Here is a 26,572-nt window from a genome sequence, read left to right on the forward strand (position 1 = left end):
GCTGAACGATTCATTGACATCCATACCCACAACACCAGAAACACAGTAAATTTCAACCTTCAATCCCACAGACTTGCAATGTTTGCCAAAAAACCTTCCTATGCAGGAGCAAAATTTTTCAATCTACTGCCAAGACATCTCAAAGAAGAGAAGAGACTATTCCCATTCAGGACACACGTCTCACCACCTGGCTGGCCGACAAGACATTCTACTCCGTTGAAGAATTTTCAAATTGGAGAGATTTTGTCAGCCTAATTTATAATTACTTTTATGTATTGACACATATTCTGTACTCTACGTTCACGAATAAAGTTTGCTTTGACTTTGACTTGACTTTGTTCATATTAAGTTTGTTTAAAAATTAATGGACTTGTTTTAATTGTATTATAAAAAGATTGATTATGCTAATAGTGTAGTTTTTGTTTTCAAATGTTTAAAATGATTGTGAAGTTTAATGCTATTTCAGACACCTCAGAGAGTGGACAGAATTATTTTATTGAACTCAAAAAGTATTGTATTTAGTTTTTATTAATTCAATACCTAATCATGCAACTCAATATGTGGTTAGGTTATACCTAATAATTTACCGATATAATGTATGTACTTATACATTTATATGAAGGAATAAATCATTATTCTCATTTGTGTAATTAGTTTAACGTTTAACATTATAAAATCAGAAAAATCTTGAAATTATATGATCAAGCAAAGGGGAATGCCAACTAGAACATCCTAACTAGTATATAAATGAAAGAGTGAGTTATACTGAAATGTTACATGGACATTCTTAGGATTCCTTGGTTAACATATAGGATTAATCTTATTTCAAAAATCTCATTGGGCCCACTGTTTTCTAGCATTGCAAAATATCCCATCTTAATCTCTAAAATTGCATTACAGCAAACAATAATATGACCTGAAACTAAATAAAAATAATTGAAAGAGTCTGTTAAAAGTAGTCAACTGTTTGGTGTAAACATTGTTTTATGACAGCACAACTATAATTATGTTTAATTCATTTAACCACTATTTTCAATTTGTTTATATTAATAGTCTTAAAAGCATAGAATAACCTTGATAAAAACAGTACTTTTTATTTCAACCTTTTCTACAACCGCTGTTTTGTACAGAGTAAAAAAAACCAGATAAGAAAATTATAAGTTTTAGAAAAATATACGTTTTTATCTGTATGTTTTAGCAAATATTAAGTATACAGTTCTTGGTTAGTAACTTAATGCTGATATCAAAGACAAAGTTACTGTCTAACTTTTAGTATAAATTTAAAGATTGTTAAACCCATTAGTTGTTGTCTTTTAATAGAAGTAGGTTTCTCAAATCTGTGAATGTGTGTGTGTATAATTTTTTTTCTTGACTGGGAAACAAGGTTAAAATCATCATTGCCATCAGAAATATAACTCACTTGAGTCAGAAGTGCCCATACATGTACAAAGTGTACTAAATTGCATACAAAGCTGTGGATAACTACAATAGATTTAAACAATCAAATCAGGTTCTTTTCAGCTGAAAAAACAATCCACATAGTTGTACTCAAAAGACAAGTTCATGTACTTGAAATACTGTACAGTTTTCGCTTCAAGTACCATTACTTGAAGGTTTTTTAATGTCTTATCCATATAAAAATCCCGATAAAAATATTAAAAAATGTAAAATACCTTTGGATGTGTATTAATTATATCTTAAAATGATACATCTCTCAAGCATGGTCAGGGAGTGCCGGGAGCTGAGTTGTCTGAGACATCTGGCTTTGAGTATAAGTTAGATATAGTGCATGTTCAAATCCTGTCTGTCAATGAAGCACTGTTGATAAGAACAATTGATTTTGCACTCAGAAATCAGAAATCAGAAAATTTATTTGTCATTTAACACAAGAAACAGTGCAATAGACATCGTCACAGCCTAAGTTATGATTAAAACCTTTTCGTATAAACTACAATGACTAGACTACTTTAAAAACACAACATGTAGCAATAAAACTTTAAAAGACACATAACATATAGACTTAAAAAATAACATCAATGTCAGGCATATTAAAAAATTCTTGTACATGATAAAATGGGTTTTCTTTTAACCAGGCATATAACACTCTTTTAAATCTACTTATAGGCACAGATCGGGCACTAGAAGGTAATCTATTAAAAAATTTGATGCTTATAACTTTATGTGATGCTTGAGTTTTTGCTAACCTAACATATGGTAAATCTAACAGTGTATCGAATATCATGTTTTCCCCTTATTTTGTTAGATAAGATCCTTGCTCATTACAATGGTCCATGAACATGGGCATGATGAGGTTTAAAAGGTCTGTCCATTTTTGGTCTTTAAATAAATAGTTCTATAACTGAAAATATGAGTGTAAAAGTTGTTTTAAATCTAATATTGTTGTAAGGGGTATACTACTGGTATTAGGGTTGTTGCAGAACATGGCCTCCATAGGAAACAACTGATGAAGGTGGGTCTAAGCCAGACTGATGAATGCAGACTCTGCGGAGAAGCAGAAGAGTCAGCGGGACATATATGGCTAAACTGTCCTGCCATATGTATAATTAGGAAAATAGGGGTGTATCTAATCAGCCCCAAGGATGTCAACCTTTACCTACTTGACGCCAATTCTGTAACTCTATGTACATGAATAAAGAAACTGTCTATTGTCTATTGTCTATTGTCAGAGAACAGGCGCTCTTAAATTTGATTAACTTTTGTAAAAGTCTCAGAGCCCTTTGAGGACTACATGCAGAGACTATTGATTCTTTCTCTCTAGACAGAAAAAAATTGTTGTTCTTACGGGATTCAAATCAAGATGGCTGCCATTAAGTTTCTTGAGTGGGCTGGAATATTCTGAACTTCTGTCATCACTCAATGGGTTGTGCAAGAAGTAGTTTTAGATGACGTACTTAGTTTTTTGGGACTATCCATTTTTAATGAATGAAATAAATGAACTACAAGCTTTTGTGCAGAAAACAAATGAGATTAGGTTTATTGAGTAGAGGGTCTACATATACTGAAGTTATATATAGACAATGTTATATATTGAACAAATGTGGAGGATTAAAAAGAACTATAAAAAAATATTCAAAATTCATTACCTTCAATATTTTATAAATTTGTAACACATAACAAACAATGAAATAGCATAAAACAGAAGTTATATCAACATGAAAAATGTTTTATTGTATCACTTATGTTTGTTGAAATAATGAAGACACGTAGGGCAGTCTGGAAAGTATTCAAAGAAAGCTATCACCTTTTTAATACTTTTTGTTGCACCTTTAATCCCACACTCATCCATGAATTTTTCATAATAAAATTAACCCCTTTTTCAGGATTTTTTTTGCAATAAATACTACAAATTCATATTGTGTATCTGGTGGGATATCCATTTAATAGCCAAACTATCCTAAAAACATTTATTTTCCAACTGAATTTATACTATTTTTGAAAACAAATTACAATTATTTGACATTGTTGGTCGAAATTACTTAATAATAATGATTGTCTCTTCAAATCTTTTAAACTTAAACCTTCTCTACTACGCTGCTAAGTATCTTTCATTAAATGCTAAAATAGATTTATACTGTTCAAATTCAATAAAAGGTAAAAGATACAAATTAAAAATTGTCTACTGTGAGTGCTGAGCAGTGTATAATGTATAATGTGAAATAGATGTGGTGACTGGAGGTGAAATATAATTTTTTTATTCTAATATACAGGGTGTAGCAACAATCTTTGCAGGCTTCAGGATACTGCTTCATGAACCAAGAGGAGCTACAAACTAAATACAACAAATGATGTATCTATTTTCATTTACGGTCTGCATTTCTGTATCTGTTTTTATTTTTATTTGAGAAATCAGTAGAAATAAAAACTCAAATTTAGTACAATTATTTTTCTTGCAGTTTCAAATCTATACAAAAATCAATATTATATTATTGTATAAAGTTTCAAGATGGCGGAGTTTTTAAAGTTTAATACCATAAAATCTAATAAGATTATAAAAGTATTTAAAGATTAATGAAAGTTGTTAAATGTAAATAGGCACATTTTGTCACATAAATCATAAAAATCAGCTAGTAAATAATGTATACATAAGCTTTTAACTGTTCTAATGCAGATTTTATGATCCTGTAAAGATACGAATAATGACAATTTTGAAGTCCATTACAACTGTTGAAAGCTTATATCTACCTTATTTACTGACTGATTTTTACGTCATTTTTGGTTTAGGTGACAAAATGTGCCTATTTACTGAATAATTTTTGGTATCTAGGGATCAAAATGTTTGTAATCGAATGCAGCAACTTGTATTATTCTTTACAAAGTTTCATAATTGTATTAATTTTTACGTGTTATTTAATCATGAAGCTTTATGCATTTTAACCGGTTGTTGTCTTGGAATTTGTATGATAACGTAATTAAAAATTGTTCTCTTGGTTTGAGGCGGCAAGAAAAATAATTGGACAAAATTGCAGTTTAAAAAAAATATCTACTGGTTTCTGAAATTAAAAAATTAAAAAAAGGACAGACGGATGGTAGACAAAGAGAGATAGACTATTGGTTGTATTTATTTTGTAGCTCCTCTTGGTTGATGGAACAGTATCCTGAAGTTTTTGAATGGCGTTTTGTTACACCCTGTATATGTGAAACATTTTTCATAGTAACCAATGAAATTAAGACAGGATGTTTATTAAAAATAAATACAGGTTGCTGAATGTTTTAATATACATGTCATGGACTAGAGTTAATGTACTGAATAAATATCACGGTATTTGAAAATTCGGTTAGAGCGTTTATTAGCTCAACCGTGGTAACATATACCACACTAATCTTGCGAGTTTAAATTTTATCTCTCCAATAATTTGGAAACAATATTTCGCATGTTAGCCAAACACGTATTTGCATAATGTTACTCTATAAACTTGTCAAAATAGAAATTAATGCAAACAATACGCAGCGGTGATCACTTGGAATAAATCGGACATTACTGCAGTCGGCTAATATTGACAAATGATGATCCCCTGGGCGACCGGTGCAGATTTGTCAAACACAAATTCATTTTGACACGGCTTCTGTCGGATATATGGCTTACTGTTTCCCCTTCATTAATTAAAACTGTTAAAACACCGCTGTAAAATTATTTACTCACTGGAAAATACTTATTAATTGTAAATTTACCTTGGAATGTTTTCTGGCTTGTGTTAGTCTAAGTGAATAAAAGATGAAAATAATTCAGCAATTTTAAAATTATCCATTTGAATTTATTATTTAAATTCTCATTACAAATTTAATTAATTATAGTAAATAGTGTTAAACATGTGTCGCTACAAAACGAGTCAACTCGTAAAAAATTTCCACATTGAGTAAGTTTTTAAACCACTAATTTATTTTTATTAATTAAGTTTCAAATTTAATCAGGTAGTGAATGCCCTGTAGTCAGCAGCAATGTATTACATTACATGTAATTATACTCAGTCCTGATGGAATAGACATGTATACCTATATTGCATCGGAGCTAATCTTATTTGCTAAAACAATCCAGTGAACAGTGGTATGTAAACGGGAATTTTATATAATATTTTATAATTACATATATTACATATGATTATTGAAACCATTTTCAGCTTGTATCTCTCTGTACAGTGTGTTCCAAATTTTATGCAAACTGAAGAATCTTGGAAACTGTAAAAGATACAGCAAAGATTAAATGGACAAAGTTGTTTGTAATAACAAGACTGATTTTGGTCAAAAATGTCAAACTGTAACAGCTCCCTTATAAGTACCTATATTGAAATTATTTTACATAAAATCTGCATAAACTTTCTTCTAGTTAAAATAAATTTGGAACACACTGTATATTAAAAGGGAAAGCCCTCATTCACTCACTCATCACTAAATCTCCAACTTTTCGGTATCTCAGAAAGTTGAAATTTGTCCCACTTATGCCTCACGACTAGCATAGAAAAACTAAAGCGTTTTTATAAAGGTTTAAATGAAGGATTAAAGGCAAGCACTGGATATTTGAGGAGTATATGAATACTGGACTTAATAAATAGTTTTTAAGATAGTAGACATCCAATGAAGAATGGTCTATAAGGCTATAAGGAGTTTTTACCATAAGCTTAGCTCAAGATGTACAGCATTATAAAGGTGTTGTTTAGCACAGAGAATGCTAAAGGGAAAAAAACTGGTATCAGTTATTATTATAGAAAATTCTTATTTTTAGGTTGTGCTTTGGACTTCATGTGATGTACATCTTACATGACACTTTAAAAAAATGTACTTCTTGACCTATGCTTACATTAAATTTTTTTGCCGAACTCCTTGTTTCTTGTAGACCATCCTCCAGTGGATGTGAAGAGTCACTAACTACCTTAAAAACTAATTCATAAGTCTAGTATTCATTTCCTAAGTTTAACTTTCACAACTTGAGCTAAGACAAGAATAGTAAACCATCTAGAACAGGACCTACGTTGTAAATGTTTCAAACTTTAAACCAGCATAATTTTTTAAAGAGTGAACCCTTTGAGGTTGGATTTGTGGCATTGTACTCTACTAATAAAGACTTTTAATTAGATGTACTACACGACCTATGCTTTCCTTTAAGATTTCCTTCTGACCCCTTGAGGGCCATCTCCCTGATATGAAAAAAGGTAGTTATTTTAAAAAGTACATATTTGTAGGTGCAGTAATGATGTACCAAGCTTTATTGTTTTACCTGTAATAGTTCGGGAATCGACCTCTCCAAACCTGGATGACCGAAATCGGCTACAAACCATTGTCCCTCAACAAGAAATGTTCCTCAAATATTAGGTATATCTCAAACATCAGTTTGTAAAGTTTTACATGACAGTGGGTTATTAAACGTAAGTGAAGTTTGGTTCCAGCAGAATGGAGCACCTCCACAATATGGCCTGCATGTCCGCGAGTATTTAAACAATATTTATCCAAATCGCTGCATAGGCAGAAGATGAAGTATTGAGTGACCACCAAGATCGCCAGATCTATCTCCACTTGACTAATTTGTGTGGGGTCACATTAAAAACAACTTCTACAAAACGAAACCTGTTGTTCTCTTAGGACAAGAAGCTAATAAATTGCACTTAGTCCTGTAAGAACCTTTGCGCTGCTTCCGGAGTGATGAGTGCTTCAGGATGGGTAGGGTTAGGGAGTAGGGGCCGCCTCCTATCGAGATCCATGAGGAAGAATTAGGGCACTACATCTCAAAGTCATCCCGGAAGAAGGGGAGGCCAGCTCTGAACCAGCCTCTCCAGTCAAAGTAGGCAGGGGATGGCACACCCTTGTTGAGGTTAACAAGAGCCTCTGAGGTAAGGGAACAAACCCCACCAACTCCAACAGTCATCTTCCACAGTAGACTAGACCTATCGAATTGCCCATGAACCCCAGAATCTCAACATTTGCGGTTAGTGATATGCCGCTACTGGACATCCATAAGGTTGCCCAGATTGAAGTGGCACATCGGTTTTTGCTGTGCCCAGTGGTGGGTTCAACTGGTAGGTATAAACCAGCCAGAAGTGATCCCTGCTGGGTTCATTAATGACCTTAGTGACAGAATAATAGCGGAAATTAAAAAAATCCTGCATGAGTTCATACAGTGTGCAGTTTCAATAAAGTATCACATAGTATTTTTGTGATACTTTATTACATTGAAATGTAGTGTTTGGGTGAACAAGAGCGTATTATGATCCTGATTATTGCAAGGTTACGGAGACCGGGTGAGATCTTATGATGAATTAAGGGATTTATTTAATGACATTTATCTCAGTTTGAAAGATATTGATATACAAAGAAGAACAGTGGAAACTAGAGCTTTCTATCTCATCCCAGTAAAACCTGGCAGCTCATTGAGATAGAAAGCTCTAGTTTTCACTGTTCTCCTTTTATAAAGACCTTTCAAATGAGGTGTCATTTAACGGGTCTTTACATTTAACATTTTTAAGTCCCCCACAAATCCCATTTTGGGAAATGGGAAAAGTTGTAACAGTTACTAAAAGGTTCACTTCTATTTCCTATAAAGGTGTCTCGAGTTCTATCCCTCCATCTTTATACACAAAAACTAAACAGAGTGTATCCATACTTCTAACTCACACTGTATTACGTTTACCATTAAACATATTTTTGGACCTATCAATACAGTTGTTTGTTGAATCGTTATAATTACACACAAAATTGAATATATAATGCACCGTTTTTGTCAGGAAATTTTACAGTATCATGTACGTAAAAGTCAATTTGTACCTTAAAAGAAACAACTTAGTTTTTCAAAAACCGATAGAAGAATTTTCCCTAAGAAGGGAATCGATTTTCAGCAGCTTACTCGTTAATTCTGGTGAAGGTCTAAATTGAAGGGTAACAAAAGGGTTATATTACCAAAATGTTCAAATTTGTACGGCAAGATTTTGTAGTTGACCAAATGATTGTGAGTTTCGCATATAACAGTTATATTATTTCTCATTGGGGTAATATTAAGTTATATTATTTAATTGTGAAGGCAAAGAAACTTTAAATCACCATTATGTATCTCTTCATGTGTTGTTACAACATGTAACCACAATTTCCGTTTCTGATTATAAGATTTAAGTATGTCCAGGTTAAAAAAATACCTTACAAAAGAATAATGATTTTTTTAGTTTGAACCCTTTGTTACCACCCCTTTTAGATCCCTCCATAGTTACCGCACTGAGCTATACAGGTATATTCCAATTTTTAAGGAAAACTCCTCCTTAAAATTAATGAACAACTGGGGATGTGTATCCAAGGGAAAGTCTGCTTAGTTCATTATATTACTGTTCTGATCTTCTTTGGCCTGTGTATATAACCTATAAATATAAATGTAAATTTAAGTTTTCCACAAATTTTTCATTGCCCAAAGAGAAAGTGACGTTAATAATAACACATTAGTGACTTTTCCTTTAATATTTTGACGTGCAGAATTAGACTTTCTTGTGCACTTACAAATGACTTATCGCCAAAAGAAAGAAATGAAAATCAACATCATTCAATTGTACGGGCAAACAATTGAAAGGCGAATGTATGGACAGTTCCCGGATTGTTTAGCGATGAGCAATCACTGATGTCATGCCACCACTGCAGTACTGTCTGAGCTATAAACAATGGTTTGGTCGCAATTCTGATATGCAAGTTATGCACATTACATAACTCATGGCCTACATGTAGGTCCACACTGTGCTGTATGGCAACAGATTCTCGTCAACCATTCCTAAACAGACATGTGATCATGACAGGTGTTAAGTTACTGTAGTACTGTGTGAGCTATAAACAATGGTTTGGTCGCAATTCTGATATGCAAGTTATGCACATTACATAACTCATGGCCTACATGCAGGTTCACACTGTGCTGTATGGCAACATATTCTCGTCAACCACTCCTACACAGACATGTGATCATGACAGGTGTTACGTTACTGTAGTACTGTGTGAGCTATAAACAATGGTTTGGTCGCAATTCTGATATGCAAGTTATTCACATTACATAGCTCATGGCCTACATGCAGGTTCACACTGTGCTGTATGGCAACAGATTCTCGTCAACCACTCCTACACAGACATGTGATCATGACAGGTGTTACGTTACTGTAGTACTGTGTGAGCTATTAACAATGGTTTGGTCGCAATTCTGATATGCAAGTTATGCACATTACATAACTCATGGCCTACATGCATGTTCACACTGTACTGTATGGCAACAGATTCTCGTCAACCACTCCTACACAGACATGAGATCATGACAGCTGTTAAGTTACTGTAGTACTGTGTGAGCTATAAACAATGGTTTGGTCGCAATTCTGATATGCAAGTTATGCACATTACATAACTCATGGCCTACATGCAGGTCCACACTGTACTGATTGGCAACAGATTCTCGTCAACCACTCCTACACAGACATGTGATCATGACAGCTGTTACGTTACTGTAGTACTGTCTGAGCTATAAACAATGGTTTGGTCGCAATTCTGATATGCAAGTTATGCACATTACATAACTCATGGCCTACATGTAGGTCCACACTGTGCTGTATGGCAACAGATTCTCGTCAACCACTCCTAAACAGACATGTGATCATGACAGCTGTTAAGTTACTGTAGTACTGTGTGAGCTATAAACAATGGTTTGGTCGCAATTCTGATATGCAAGTTATGCACATTACATAACTCATGGCCTACATGCAGGTCCACACTGTACTGATTGGCAACAGATTCTCGTCAACCACTCCTACACAGACATGAGATCATGACAGCTGTTAAGTTACTGTAGTACTGTGTGAGATATAAACAATGGTTTGGTCGCAATTCTGATATGCAAGTTATGCACATTACATAACTCATGGCCTACATGCAGGTCCACACTGTACTGATTGGCAACAGATTCTCGTCAACCCACTCCTACACAGACATGAGATCATGACAGCTGTTAAGTTACTGTAGTACTGTGTGAGCTATAAACAATGGTTTGGTCGCAATTCTGATATGAAAGTTATGCACATTACATAACCCATGGCCTACATGTAGGTCCACACACTGTGCTGTAATGGCAAGAGATTCTCGTCAACCACTCCTAAACAGACATGTGATCATGAACAGCTGTTAAGTTTACTGTAGTACTGTGTGAGCTATAAACAATGGTTTGGTCGCAATTCTGATATATGCAAGTTATGCACATTACATAACTCATGGCCTACATGCAGGTCCACACTGTACTGATTGGCAACAGATTCTCGTCCAACCACTCCTACACAGACATGAGATCATGACAGCTGTTAAGTTTACTGTAGTACTGTGTGAGCTATAAACAATGGTTTGGTCGCAATTCTGATATGAAAGTTATGCACATTACATAACCCATGGCCTACATGCAGGTCCACACTGTACTGTATGGCAACATATTCTCGTCAACCACTCCTACACAGACATGTGATCATGACAGCTGTTAAGTTACTGTAGTACTGTGTGAGCTATAAACAATGGTTTGGTCGCAATTCTGATATGCAAGTTATTTACATTAACATAACCCATGGCCTACATGTAGGTCCACACTGTGCTGTATGGCAAGAGATTCTCGTCAACCACTCCTAAACAGACATGTGATCATGACAGCTGTTAAGTTACTGTAGTACTGTGTGAGCTATAAACAATGGTTTGGTCGCAATTCTGATATGCAAGTTATATGCACATTACATAACTCATGGCCTACATGCAGGTCCACACTGTACTGATTGGCAACAGATTCTCGTCAACCACTCCTACACAGACATGAGATCATGACAGCTGTTAAGTTACTGTAGTACTGTGTGAGCTATAAACAATGGTTTGGGTCGCAATTCTGATATGAAAGTTATGCACATTACATAACCCATGGCCTACATGCAGGTCCACACTGTACTGTATGGCAACATATTCTCGTCAACCACTCCTACACAGACATGTGATCATGACAGCTGTTAAAGTTACTGTAGTACTGTGTGAGCTATAAACAATGGTTTGGTCGCAATTCTGATATGCAAGTTATTTAAACATTACATAGCTCATGGCCTACATGCAGGTTCACACTGTGCTGTATGGCAACAGATTCTCGTCAACCACTCCTACACAGACATGTGATCATTGACAGGTGTTACGTTACTGTAGTACTGTGTGAGCTATATAAACAATGGTTTGGTCGCAATTCTGATATGCAAGTTATGCACATTACATAACTCATGGCCTACATGCAGGTCCACACTGTACTGATTGGCAACAGATTCTCGTCAACCACTCCTACACAGACATGAGATCATGACAGCTGTTAAGTTACTGTAGTACTGTGGTGAGCTATAAACAATGGTTTTGGTCGCAATTCTGATATGCAAGTTATGAACATTACATAACTCATGGCCTACATGCAGGTTCACACTGTGCTGTATGGCAACATATTCTCGTCGTCAACCACTCCTACACAGACATGTGATCATGACAGGTGTTACGTTACTGTAGTAACTGTGTGAGCTATAAACAATGGTTTGGTCGCAATTCTGATATGCAAGTTATGCACATTACATAACTCATGGCCTACATGCAGGTCCTCACTGTACTGTATGGCAACATATTCTCGTCAACCACTCCTACACAGACATGTGAATCATGGCAGCTGTTATGTTATTGCAGTACTATCTAAGCTATAAACAATTTGTTTGGTCACAGTTCTGATTATGTTAGTTATACATGTTACATAACTCATGGCCTACATGCAGGTTCACACTGTGCTGTATGGCAACATATTCTCGTCAACCACTCCTACACAGGCATGTGATCATGGCAGCTGTTACGTTACTGCAGTTCTATCTAGGCTATAAACAATTGTTCGGTCACAGTTATGATATGTTAGTTATACATGTTACATAACTCATGGGCTACATGCAGGTCCACACAGTACTGTATGGCAACATATTCTCGTCAACCACTCCTATACATGAATGTGATCATGGCAGCTGTTATGTTATTGCAGTACTATCTAAGCTATAAACAATTTGTTTAGTCACAGTTCTGATATGTTAGTTATACATGTTACATAACTCATGGCCTACATGCAGGTTCACACTGTGCTGTATGGCAACATATTCTCGTCAACCACTCCTACACAGACATGTGATCATGACAGGTGTTACATTACTGTAGTACTGTGTGAGATATAAAAAATTTGTTTGGTCACAGTTCTGATATGTTTAGTTATACATGTTACATAACTCATGGCCTACATGTAGGTTCACACTGTGCTGTATGGCAACATATTCTCGTCAACCACTCCTACACAGACATGTGATCATGACAGGTGTTACATTACTGTAGTACTGTGTGAGATATAAACAATGGTTTGGTCGCAATTCTGATATGCAAAATATGTACATTACATAACTCATGGCCTATATGCAGGTCCACACTGTGCTGTATGGCAACATATTCTCGTAAACCACTCCTAAACAGACATGTGATCATGACAGGTGTTAAGTTACTGTAGTACTGTGTGAGCTATAAACAATGGTTTGGTCGCAATTCTGATATGCAAGTTATGCACATTACATAACTCATGGCCTACATGCAGGTCCACACACTGTGCTGTATGGCAACATATTCTCGTCAACCACTCCTAAACAGACATGTGATCATGACAGGTGTTAAGTTACTGTAGTACTGTGTGAGCTATAAAAGATGGTTTGGTCGCAATTTACACGCAGGTCCACACTGTACTGTATGGCTACATATTCTCGTCAACCACACTCCTACACATGCATTTGATCATGAAAGCTGTCACGTTATTGCAGTACTATCTAGGCTATAAAAATTGTTTGGTTACAGTTCTGATATGTAAGTTATACACGTTACATAACTCATGGCGTACATGCAGGTTTTACACTGTACTGTGTTGGTTACACATAACATATTTTCGTCAACCACTCCTACACAGGCACGTGATCATGGCAGCGTTTAGGCTACGTTACTGCAGTTTTATCTAGGCTATAAACAATTGTTTGGTCACAGTGCTAATACTTAAAAAAAATACCATAAAATGATCGAGCTCTACTTTTGACGGAAGTAGATTCCTGGAAAGTAAATAGTAATATACGATAAACAGTTATATTTTATATACATACGGTACTGTTTTATATCCCATATGCAGCCTTTTTTCATGTTGGTATAGATTAAAGACTAATCATAATTTATATTATTGCTACAGATTTGAAAGATCTATAGTAAAATTTTAATTTTTTGTCCTGTTTTCAGAGGTTCAGCCATCATGTACTTCCATATATAATCGTGGCTAAGAAATTGAAAGATCATTAAAATCAACGCATACCAAGCTTACCAACTTGGAAACGTTTCTGTAAAAATTAGTTTTAAATGATTTGTTAGCGACACTTAATCAACCCCCTACTACTAAAAATTACGTAGTAAAAACGTCATAACAGGATAAGACTGTTCTATCAAATTGAAAGGAAATATAAACAGCCGATTACATATATAGTATTTTGCGGGATTGATTTGCAGATAAGGGGATGAGCACAGTGGCTTTTAAGAAAATTATTTCGGGTGGCTGAAACACTGGATGGTTAAGGAAATATAAAATATCCTCAAAAATAGAGACTCAGGAGTATTCCCATTGGAAATTTTGAGCTTTAAAACCTCATAAATTTGTTCTAAATCGAAAACTAAACCCCCTACTACTAAAAATTACATAGTAAAAACGTCATAACGGGTTAAGACTGTTCTATTCAATTGAAAGGAAATATAAACAGCCGATCAGATAAGATAAGGGGTTGAGCACAGTGGCTTATATAGAAAATTATTTCGGGTGGCGAAAACACTGGATGGTTCTGGAAATATAAAATATCCTCAAAAATAGAGACTCAGGAATCTTTTCATTGGAAATTTTGAGCTTTAAAACCTCATAAATTTGTTCTAAATCGAAACGAAATGCTAATCGTAATTTTAATGCTTGACGTTCAACATTTATGGGGGTGGGCTTGAAACCCTTAGTTACCCCTTATATACGTCATGATAAAGAGCTTAAATTCTTAGAAAAATACAAATGAAGCAACACTATATTACTAGTAAACCACATAAATTATATTTAGTTTTATTGGAAACAGTTCAAGCTATGAGGAAACACTCTATATCTGTGACCGCCAGCCACAAGCGCCAAAGAAGTGATACTGTCGGGTGTCCGGTCACACTCTACAGATAAGATAAAATGCTGATAAGAACTAAATCGGTTTTCTCACCACACATGTAGACGGAGATAATGCGCAAAGTGTTTAGAATCAACAGTGAAGGAGTGGAGTGGACCGAGGAATTCGACCCAAAATGCAACAAGGCTCTATTTGTCGAACTGTGTTGGCACATGAAAAGTTCCGTGAATATATTCTATTTTTGGATGAACAAACGAACACATGGTAACTCTTTTGAGAAGTCGATAATAAATAGTTGAACCAGTTTTTAGTGTTCCTTTCTCAACAATCTTTGCTTGGCATTGTCCTACTATAAGGGAACTCTACAGAGAGATTATGTGTTATTTTTTAAAACATCAGGATAACGTTAGATCAGTGGCGTAAATAGAACCTTCGTTTTTTTTTTGGGGGGGGGGGGATGAATGTGATTGAAAAGTTTTGTTTTATTTCAAATAAGTTGTATTTGAGTTTCTGGTTATACCCCCCCCATTCATTCCCCCTTAGTCAAGCCACTGCGTTATATAAACTGCAGTATCTACTGTGAAGGTGAACTCTGAAATACACGTAATTAACCAGGACGTCAATGAAAAATGCATTGAATTACAATGAATGTAAGCCTACCCTACGCGTACGGTTACGTTAAGAATTGCAAAAACTTACTGAAGCATTAATTTTTTCAGCTTATTTAATTAATGAACTATATTTATTATTGAAATTTTAGGGTTGCGTTTTTTCAGGTAAATGTTAATCGAAGAACTTAGATTACAAAGTTGAGAGTGAAATTGATATTGTTCGTATATATATTTACAACATTTAAAATAAAACTGTCGGATGTTTAGTATGTTATAAAATTTGGATCATAAGTGAGCCGGAAGTCGCCCGCGTAATGGGTAAGAATGCCCCCCCCCCTCTACAAGATAGGATTACGCCACACAAAGTGTCAACGCTTCGCTGAGGTTGCTTGTACAGTTTTATATCTCTAGCTCACTTCAGTCTCGAAATATCCTTTGGATGGAGAGACTCACAGAAAATTCCACAGGAAAGACAGTTTTATCACTCCGCCACTGTGCCAGGACCATGCTGCACTATGGCTTTGTTATGTTTAGTGTGTGAGAGGGGCCGCCGAAACCCGACTAGGGCAGGGATCTCCTTTAGAAAAACAAACTATGGATTTCGTTATCTGTTCCCGAGAACTTCAACTTTTTTCTAGTAAGTTTAGCGAGTTTATTCGTGATCAGACCCTCTAAGTATGTTATCTTTTACGTGAAATATCTCGATGAAGTATGTTTTTCCGCCCATCGCCATCAATTTCAAACGTGCTACCATACCCCGCACTGATGGCGAAAAGCATAAGTTTCAACCCTCTATATTCCAGAAGATAACAGTTCGGAAACTAAAATTACGTTCTTTTCTTGGTAAAAGTACCATAAAGATTATTCTGTGTTTTGAAGTTTGTTTTTGACGATGGAAGGATTGTGAAGGAAACAGGATTTTCACCGACATTTGCCATCGTTCAGTGATAGAAAAAAAATCAGTAACACTATGCTTCGATATCTCCAATCTGATATATTCTTCAAGTAAATAAGTAACCTAATACATAATTACAAACTAGGGTAAAATAAACAAATCATATCAGAGCGTTGTGATACGCCTAAGTCAGAAATCACAACCACCACGCTGTGTGTCAACTTCACTGACTCTAAAATATGCACCTAATAAAAAAACTAAACACAACACTAATTATTAAAACCGAACTACAGAATATAGGTCACAATGTTTGCATTCATCGACCAACCACCTACGACTGTTAAATAAAGATTAATCTCTTGATTTAAATTTATATTTCAGTTATTTAAGCAGTAAAGTTAGATAAAGAGACTGGAAGTCGGCACTTTCAACCAAATAGTCGGTCTGTATTATGGTTAATTTACGCTAATTTAAACATACAATTAGCCTACGTGTCGGAAGGTTGCTTTCAGTGTATCAAACGATGAAAGAAGTACCCCGAAGGAAAAGTAATATTTTAACATTTTTTACCCCTTTGGAACTTTCTCATTTCGCTTCCACCAAAACTAGCGTTTGGTCGATTGATCGTTAATCGATTTTTTCTTAGTTGAAATTCCTCTATGGATTTCAAGAAAGAACCAGGCTGTGTCCTTATACATGTCAACTTGGCTCTCGACTCCTTGTCTAGGGGATCCCCCATCCTTCTAACGTTATTAAATCGCTGAACAGCCAGAAAGAAGAGTATACATACGTATGCTGAATCCACATTTATTCTCCGATAGAGAATGTCATCAGAAATATTTACATAAGTATAATGACTGACGCCGATTTAGTTACACAATTATTAATATTGCTTGGATGGAGAGCATCTATTGGGACTGAACCTAGGTCTTATTATCATCATCAATAAAACTAGTCAGTGACGTAACTAAACTCTGGACTCCGGGGAGGGAGAGGGGTTAGGAGAGGAGATTTATGAATCTGAGTGAATAGCACACCACACCAGGGGTTATTTAATAAATCTGACAAAATCCAAATTTATATCAATTAGATAGGTCTGATTCAAAACAAACTATTTAACTGTATTAACTGCTGTAAACAAGTTGTATTGCTGTTATATGTATATTGTAACTTTTTGGGTTTAAGGGAGGTGTTATTTCCCTTATTCACTCTTTAGTTACGACACTGAAAGCCTTAGTTACGCCTTAGGTCATTTGATGGGAAATATATTTGTTTATGTTGCTTCTTTAGGATTGGCCTAGTAGAAAATACTTCCACGAATACTTTATGCTTTATTCAGTATAACTTAATTTTATCGAATTCACGTAATTATCTGAGTGATTGAACTTGCAATAAATATATACCAATACTATTATTGAAGCTAACATTGAATGCAATAGGATGTTTTATATAGTAAATAAATTAAAATAGATAAAAAAAATATTAATTAGTTATTTGTTCGTTAGCATATTAATAAAAATTATAAAAACATCTACCAATTAATTGAATTTGAGCTTATTTTTTTTAGCAAAGAATTAGCGACATCACTCGTAAGGCTGGAGAATTTCTTTTTGTTTGTCCCCACGATATCTTGAAAACAAAATAATCTACAGAAATTTTACATGAAGCCTCTGTATATATTAACACAGTTCGATGATGGTGAATGCCATTCCATGGGATTTTGATGAGCGTTAGCGAATATTTCTATATTAGTCAATATTGTTGTATTAGTTTTATGGGTAAAAATGATGGCAACGAAAAACACAAGAGTAAATAAAATTGTATACAAACTCAATACACCCACAATAGATTCAAACCCAATTTAATGTTTTTTATCTGAATACATCACGTTGCAAGGTATGTCGGGAAATATTTCATGCGCAGACATTACATTTTGCATGAAACTCATTTCTACAAGAATGAGTTTTATGATGCCTCATTTTTGTGTCAACATCTTTTTTTTCCTTGTATGACTGTATACCTCTCCGCAGAACATCTCCAGGATGAAATGAGCTGTAGATTTTAAATTTTGCGTGCACTCTCAGCAAAGCCTGTTACGACTGTGGCGTACTTCTTGTATATAGATCATCGACCCACTAAACCTAACCTCATTTTGTTCTTTCCCTTTTAAGCCTTATCACACCCGTGCTCATGGGGGATGTAAACTTTCGTTTTCTGTATTACGTCTGTCTATCTGACTGTAGGATATATTGAGAATGAAAAGAATGAAATGAGCTATGGGCCTGAAAGTTTGCATGTAACCTTAGCGAATTACGCAATTCGTGATGTGGTACTCTCCTGCGTTGTTTGATTATAGAGTGACATATGTAGGCCTATATAAGAATATTTTTAACAAATGTTGCAACTAGGGCTCCGTTGGCGAATTTACTTAATGTGCCATCATTGTTATTGAATGTATAATAACACAAAACAATAGTGAAATACATTTTAAATATATAATTTGTTATTATAATAAAACCAGTATTACACGCCATTCTAACGCCACTATAGTATATTCCAATCCAATACAGGATTATTTACGCTCTAGAAGTCACGTGATGGTCAACATTTTGAGGGTATGTGACAACAAACCCGCAATACACGATAGCGGGTTGTGGCGGGAAAACACAATATTGGCTGTCACCCCAAATAACACTGGGACACGAACGTTTATATCAGGAATTTCAGTGCGATATCTCTATTTGATTACGGATTAACCGATTGAAATACAGTTGAAATAACCGTATGCATCCAAATGAAATATGACGAATCAATAGAAATTGTTTAGATGTTTTCAAATTCAAGGTAATGTTCAAATTGAATTTTCGTGTTCGGTCATCAAAATCTAAGTATTAAAGCGGGCTCTGTTGCATATAATTATGCAGTTTACTACTAGATTAGAGTATTATCTTACTGTATGATATTAACATTTTAGTTAATTTATTCGGAATTCATCGCGGTTTTTAGTACTGATTAAATTACGGTAACGTTATATATACAGTGGTTTAAATAAAAGAAGTGAACACACTTTTATTTTTACTCTATGCTACACACGATCTCATCAAAAATTTATGTTGTATATGTTAGGATACTTACGCTGCATTTACCAATGTTAAAATCTGATAGGCTTACTATCTTCTCGTTGCCATCATGGTTACACATGATGTAAAATTATTCGCTAACGCTCAGCCAAATTCCATGCATTGACATACACCATTATCGAAATCAGTATCCCTCGTACAAATGAAGCTTCTTGCAAGATTTGAAGTCATTGGGTCAGTTTGTTTTCAAGGAACCATGTGACAGACGAGCATACATAAATTACGTGCTTCATCCCTAGCGCCTTTAGCTAACGCTCAACAAAAGAATTTAACATGTTTGCAAAAATTAACAATAAGATAGTCCTTTAAAAATGACAGCCCTGAATAAGTTACATACATCGCACGGTAAAAATAGACTGAAAGACAGTTTTTATGCTTTCAAATCAAACAAAAAAGTAACGTAAAGCACAGCACACCAAGCGTATCTTAAACTCATATAAAACATCACCACGCTTCAGTTTAAAAGTTACAGTAAACTGAGTTTTCAGACTTACGAATATTTTGGATTAAGTCAATAAAAAATTGTTTTGTTACTTACTTTTGAAAAGATTATGTTCAGTGATAAGAGACCGTATATTTTATTTTAAATAATCTCCTTTCTTTATATAAAGCAATATTTTAACGCTTAGGAGCTCTATTTTAAAATGTTAAAATTGTAAAATTTTCATTATACTTTGTTTGGACATCACGTTAAGTCAAAATTAAGACATTAATGTTTTAGGCTACAGGTTACCTTGTGTATGTATTTATTGTATGTTGTAAAATGTATTTTCACTTTTCTTTATTTGTAAATGTAGTAGTATTCATGGGTTACATCTTTATTGTTAATCCAACCAGAACCAGCGTCAACATTTCCTTTCCTTTCAATTTATATAGTCATTAAAAACTTCCAACGTCAAAACCTTCGCTAACGCTAACGAGAAAACCCATAGAGTGACATGCACCTTCATCGGGCCCCGTATTGCTGTATATAAATGAGCTTCATTCAATATTTGAAGTGTTTAAATCATTTCGTTTTCGAGATATCGTGCGGACAGACAGACAGACAGGAATGACGTTTTACTAGTCCCTCGAGATATAGGTTTCGCTAACGCTCAGCCAGTGGGACTAATATTTGTGTCTCTCTGGGAAATTCAAAATTGTTACTCTACATAAACATATCGTATAGATTTTACAAGAAACTCCAACAACCATTTTCAAATAATAAATCTTTCATACTGAAACACAGTATAGTTTATTTGAAAATGAACCTTTACACATAAAAGTTAAACATATTTCAGAATTCATAATTAGAATTAAATATTTCAGTTAGATGTGTTTGACAATAATGATTGGCGGTTTTATGACTAAGTTGTACGTACTTTTACAACAAACGATGTGAAATATTAAAATAACAATAATAATGTTTAGTAACTGACCTGTTCGTACATCATTTAAAAGCATTTCCAGGTTCAAAACGAACTAAAATATTAGATTTAGACACATTTGGGATTGATACGTTTGTTAAATGGACCGTACATAATATAATGTATATCAGAGCCACCATAATGATTTCACTCTTGACTTTGGTATCCGTATTTGTTTGTGCATGTGATTCCCCGAGTAATACAGCTGTGTGTACGAGCACATGTTGACCTTTAGGCTGTAATAAACCAATTATCGCTCGTACAGAGCTCGCAGAGACATTCATTAGTGAAACGAAATTTACGATCGCTGACAGATTCCAATTAGAGTGAAATTGAATGTTAGTAAATGTTTTAATATCTGAATGTTTACGTTCACAATAACGTTTTACTACTTCGCCCCTGTTAAATTGTCAAAGTTTGAAACGGTCTGCGATAAGTTTGAACAGAATGAGTTATAAGTTGTAGTAATTATCGTCAGTGCGTCATAATTATGTTAGTGCATGGCAACACTACAGTGGCAACACTGGCTATTCAATGGGAACTTTAAACAGGCCTATTGTGTTACCATCTTAATTCAGTAATGACGTAAATTAAATTCTAGTAATGTTCAATTATGGCACGACGTTTTAAGGCCTTAGAGTGCCATTTCCCTTTGTCATTTGTATAACATATCGTATTGTAAGCTTACAAGTATTTGGAAGGAAAGCTGATTGTACAAAAACTATCAACCAGATTTCCATCATTTATCCTTTTTTATGTTATAAAGTGAATATTTTATTACCATTGAAATAAGAATAAAAGTGTTATTAGTAAAGAACTGAAAGAAGTCAAGTTTGAAATATTGTAGGTGTAACTTGTAATTTTTAATGTTATTGTAATTTCTATAATAACGCATGAAAAGCCCTAAAACTAACACAATTTCACATATCATAAATGTTTTTGAGAGAATTATAATAATACAATACAAAGCAAAATTGTAATTCAAAATACAAGAGGGGTGAAAATATCTTATTATAAAATAAGTGTTCAATTAATTTGTATATTGTTTTTATTATTTTGTTGAATACGGTTTGTAGAATATAATATGAATGTTGTGTTATTATATTTTTACCTAGATAAGCAAAAGTATTATTTCTGTTTTTAGTAAACATCCAGGTTTTGTATATAGTTTTTTTTATAACTATAATATGTAAGAGACCATTAAAATCTAAATAAAATTCATGTAGATACACATTACAAATATGTAATTGTAATACGAGTATAAATCGCTAACATTGCCACTACCGACCGGCGTATTGTTTACAAAAAAATTGCACCCTTTAGTTTTTTGTAATAATTTGCTATATACGTCGCTGAATGAAATTTACCTAAAACTTATAAAACAATTATTTCGCGGTCTACATAGTTTCTTTATTTGTTTATAGAACTAATCTCGGACTAAAATCTACTAGAACGATTTTAGACATTTCGAAAAGAATGTAAACAATTTCCTCACAAAAGGTTATATCTCGCCAACTATCATATTAAAAAGTCTGTATAACGGGCTGTGAATATAAATTTAGAAAAAAGTATGTGTAATAGTTATCAAACGGTACTTTCTATTAATTAAATATATAGAAGGAAGATGTGAGGTAAACAGTAGAAGACGATTTCAAATTAAAAATCTTTTGTCCAAATTAATCCAATATCAATTCAGAAGTTGTTTTTAATTTTAATTTTCAGGCGAATGATTATTTATATCAATAATCAATGAACAATCCTGTACTTTAGATTGGAAACAATTTTTTGCATAATTTATATCTCTTGTGTTGCTAACATTTAACGAAGATTAAAGATTTACTGCCCATGGGAGTTATCAAGGTAAGTTAGAGTCTCAACAGGAAGCTAATGTGGTCTTATCTATGAAAACAACTGACACGACTTACTGAACAGCTGACACAGTGACCTACCTCACTCTTGCTTGTCTCCAATGTTTGTTTAGTCGTTCACTTCCATGCCATGTGTTCATTGAGGAATTTCGTGCATAATATTGTACATAGATGAAAATACCAATCTTCTACAATGGTTTATTATGTGATAATTAAGGCTTATATGATGTCTTATATCGACCTTGTTTAAAAATGTTGGATGCATTCCTTTTGTCTCTTCAGATGGATCTTATTTTACTTACCTAGCTATACAGTTACAAAATAACGTCTTCTTCAAATAACGGCAATAGTCGATTTTACCTTTTCAGTCCAAAATCAGTAGTGTTCTGCCTTAGACCAAGAGGAACCTCTGCATGAAATTTCCAGTCTCTAGGACCATTCTATCAAGAATTATTGCACCACTAGATTAAAATAGTTCAACTTCTTCAGAAATTGGGTGGTTCATGAGTATTGTGTTCGTGGATAAATTTTTAACAGGATATTAAAAAAGAAATAGTTAAAAAAATAAGATTACACTTCCTTTGCTGTCCTTGGTTAAATGGAGAAATTCCATTAACACTCCAATAGGCGTTTTTTTTAATTGGCCTATCGCACAATGAATTTAAAATAAAATGTACATTAATCTATTTTTGAGAATTTTTCACATGATGTATTTCTTGTTTAAAAAGTATCAAATATAGGATTTTGAATTTGAGTGGTAGAGAAGGCTTGCCAGCTGTAACTCCGCCTCTTTAATAAAGGTATTTTTCATTTCATACAGAGAACACTGGAGGATTGTAGAGAGCAAGTATTACATCAATTTCTTGTAAGCATAATAAAACCTTAGAAAGCATTTTACGCTTAGCAAAGCTACTTATTTTAGAAAGCAACGGGAATCATTGGTTTGTTTCTTCTTCAGATGCCTTGGACAAATCTTGTAAAAATTTGTGACGCATTATTGGACGCACTGCTTAAACCATGAGGAAACAACATTGTAACATATGATATAAACTTTGGTTTAAATGAAGTGTAACATATTTATATCAAAATATTTATAGTAAACGTAACTATGATGAGAAGGGATGATTCAATATGAATGTTGGGTTTATCTCCAGTTCACCTTCCACTTAGTGCAGTGTCTGGAATCTGACTTAACTCCAATCAAAACTCAGACGAACATGACTCCAGATTCCAGAAATTAGTTCTGTGAAAGCGTCAGATTCTAGACACTAATAGGAAACTCTCTAAGAGGAAACTGGAGCTAACTTAACATTTACGTTAAATTATTTAGTTGGTAATATCAGGTCTTCTGCAGTATGTGGATCTTAAGTACTACGAGTCAAAAAGTTAAGAACCATCCCTTGCGTAGATAGCTATCTCATTCAATTCACGTTGGCGACGTAATTTAAACAAAGAAATTGTTTTAGCAAACTGAAAACCAGAGACATGATTTAATTAACCAGTATCGAGTTAACAATCAAGTACTAACATAAACGTTGAACCTAAAACCTAGATAGATTTACATTTTTATAAGGAAATGAAAAATGTTACATATAAACTGTTTATAAGTCTATCTTAAAGTGTACTCGTATTTGAAAAATGTAATAAAATAAGATGGTAAACTGAGTTGTCAGTCAAAAAATAAAAAATACATTGCGTTTTGGCTGAGGCTCAGTGAAGCCTATCACTGGATGGGCTGGAAAATGTCATACCCGTCTATGTGTCTGTCGACCTATGTGTCTGCCCGCACGATAGATTGAGAATGAAATTACCTACAGACTATTCGAGCGATGCCTACCATTCGAGGAGTCTATCATACAAATTTAATTTTCGATCCCTCCACAGGATACCTCGAGAAAGAAATAATATATAGAATATAAATTTTACACGATTGTCATTTGTAATATAAGCAACATCGAATTCGATGATAGTGCTTGTCACTCCATGGAAATTGGTTGAGCATTAGCGAACACTTGTCTTATGGGTACCCATGATGGCAAAGAGGAATTCGCAGGACATAAATTTGTAAGCAACATATTATATAACACATTAGGCTTAATAAATTGAGGCTGACTTGAGGTACATGCACGTCAGCGAAACCTGCTACTCGTGGTGATGTGGACCTAACTTAGTTAAAATAATTCGGCAATTAAAACATTTTTGTTTTACAGTCTAACCGTTTCTAGCTTGCAAAATGAAATAATTGTTTCAAATTGATAGTGAATCTGAAACAAACTTAAGCAGCAATAACTTTTTGGTTTTATTTGTTATTCCGTAAGGAAAAGATAAAGTCAAATTCAAAAGTTATAAAATCGTGCATTTTTACAACTTAGATACGGTACTTTTTGTAAATTTCAGTATAATCGTGGAATTACACAAATTAGAGTGAAAATTAGTTCCAGACGACAATGGCAAGCCCACTTCCGCAATAAATCACGATCAGAATTTTGTGGTCGAGAATTCAACCGAGAGTTAAGTAGCTTTTAATGAGCACCTTGTTAAGGCGGAGATAATGAGGGTTATTGGTCAATTCTTGCAGCGGATTTGTCTAGATTACACCTTCGTCACTCGCGTAGATCGACGATAAATAATACTTTCCCAGCAGTATTTCACTATTGAGGATAAAATATAATGTGGAGCAAAATCGTGAAGTTTTTTACTCCGTGATAACAAGTCATGGCATTTATATTTCCCTGTGAAATTGAATAAAATGAACTCTATCAGTAATGCAATATGCGTTACAACCCTGGGTATCTTGCAGTACCTCCAATTTCAGTGAAAAATAACGTTTTTATGGTACATCCTCTTCGTCAGGTGACAGTATAATTCGTTCATGAAATAAGAAATAAAAGAAGGATGAAATTCAGTGAAACATACCCGAAAATTACTTGGAGTCCAGACAGGAGAAAATGAATCTTACAAATACACTTTGCAAATAACCTTGTACCGGATAGAATATACAGTTGAAAATTTTGGATGATTTAATATAAAGGTCTTTATGATTCAAAAACATGTCATAAATGAATCAACTTGGAGTGTTATACCAGATATGTTTATTAGGGTACAACGTATGAATACGTTACACAATTTAAATATTTTCAGTTTTTCAGTGATATGTTTCACTAATGCTCAGCCAATAGAATAGAATAGAATAGAATATGATTTATTTTTGAAAATATCACAATAACACATTATATACATTGGTATACACAATGTAATACATCAATAAAGTAACCTAAACAACCAAATGTATACACAATGTACAAACCTATTGAGCAAACTTAAATAAAAATGTAACATTCTCGTAAATAAAATTAAAACAAAAACACTCGTAAATTAAAAGAAATATTTTCAAAAATAACTAGGGCCTCTAGAGGCAAGTGCTTGTGGAGAGGTTCCTTTTATAACAAAAATCTTTTTTAGCTCAAAGAAAATTTCAACAAAACTTTGATTTTTTTATAAGCTCCTACAAAATTGATTAAAAGTGTGCTGCTGCAGTTACAAAGCAACAACATGTAGCTCGATTATAACTGTGACATATGTTGCTAGATGCGTTTCAACCCCCCCTCTGTACATCCCGCACACAGGACAGTTGCCAGTTTTACGTGTGTTAAAAATTACTAATCCGTCTCAACATCTAGGAACAGCTGGTAGTCAGCAGCGATATGGCATTACGGCATCCCTGATAAAAAAAATTTTGGGATATAAATCGACTTGTATATTTATAAAAGATATATTTAATGTGTGTACAACTACACAAATTTTGAGTAATGAAATTAGTAACAACTGTCTGTTTTTACCCCCCTCCCCCCGCTGAGCAGTTGACATCCACTGCGTACAAAGCGTATAGACGCGGCAGACGCTCGGCGTTGAACTAGTATGGTTAGAAAATATGAACT

Source organism: Homalodisca vitripennis, chromosome 8 (assembly GCF_021130785.1).
Source record: "Homalodisca vitripennis isolate AUS2020 chromosome 8, UT_GWSS_2.1, whole genome shotgun sequence".
Lineage (NCBI taxonomy): Eukaryota > Metazoa > Arthropoda > Insecta > Hemiptera > Cicadellidae > Homalodisca > Homalodisca vitripennis.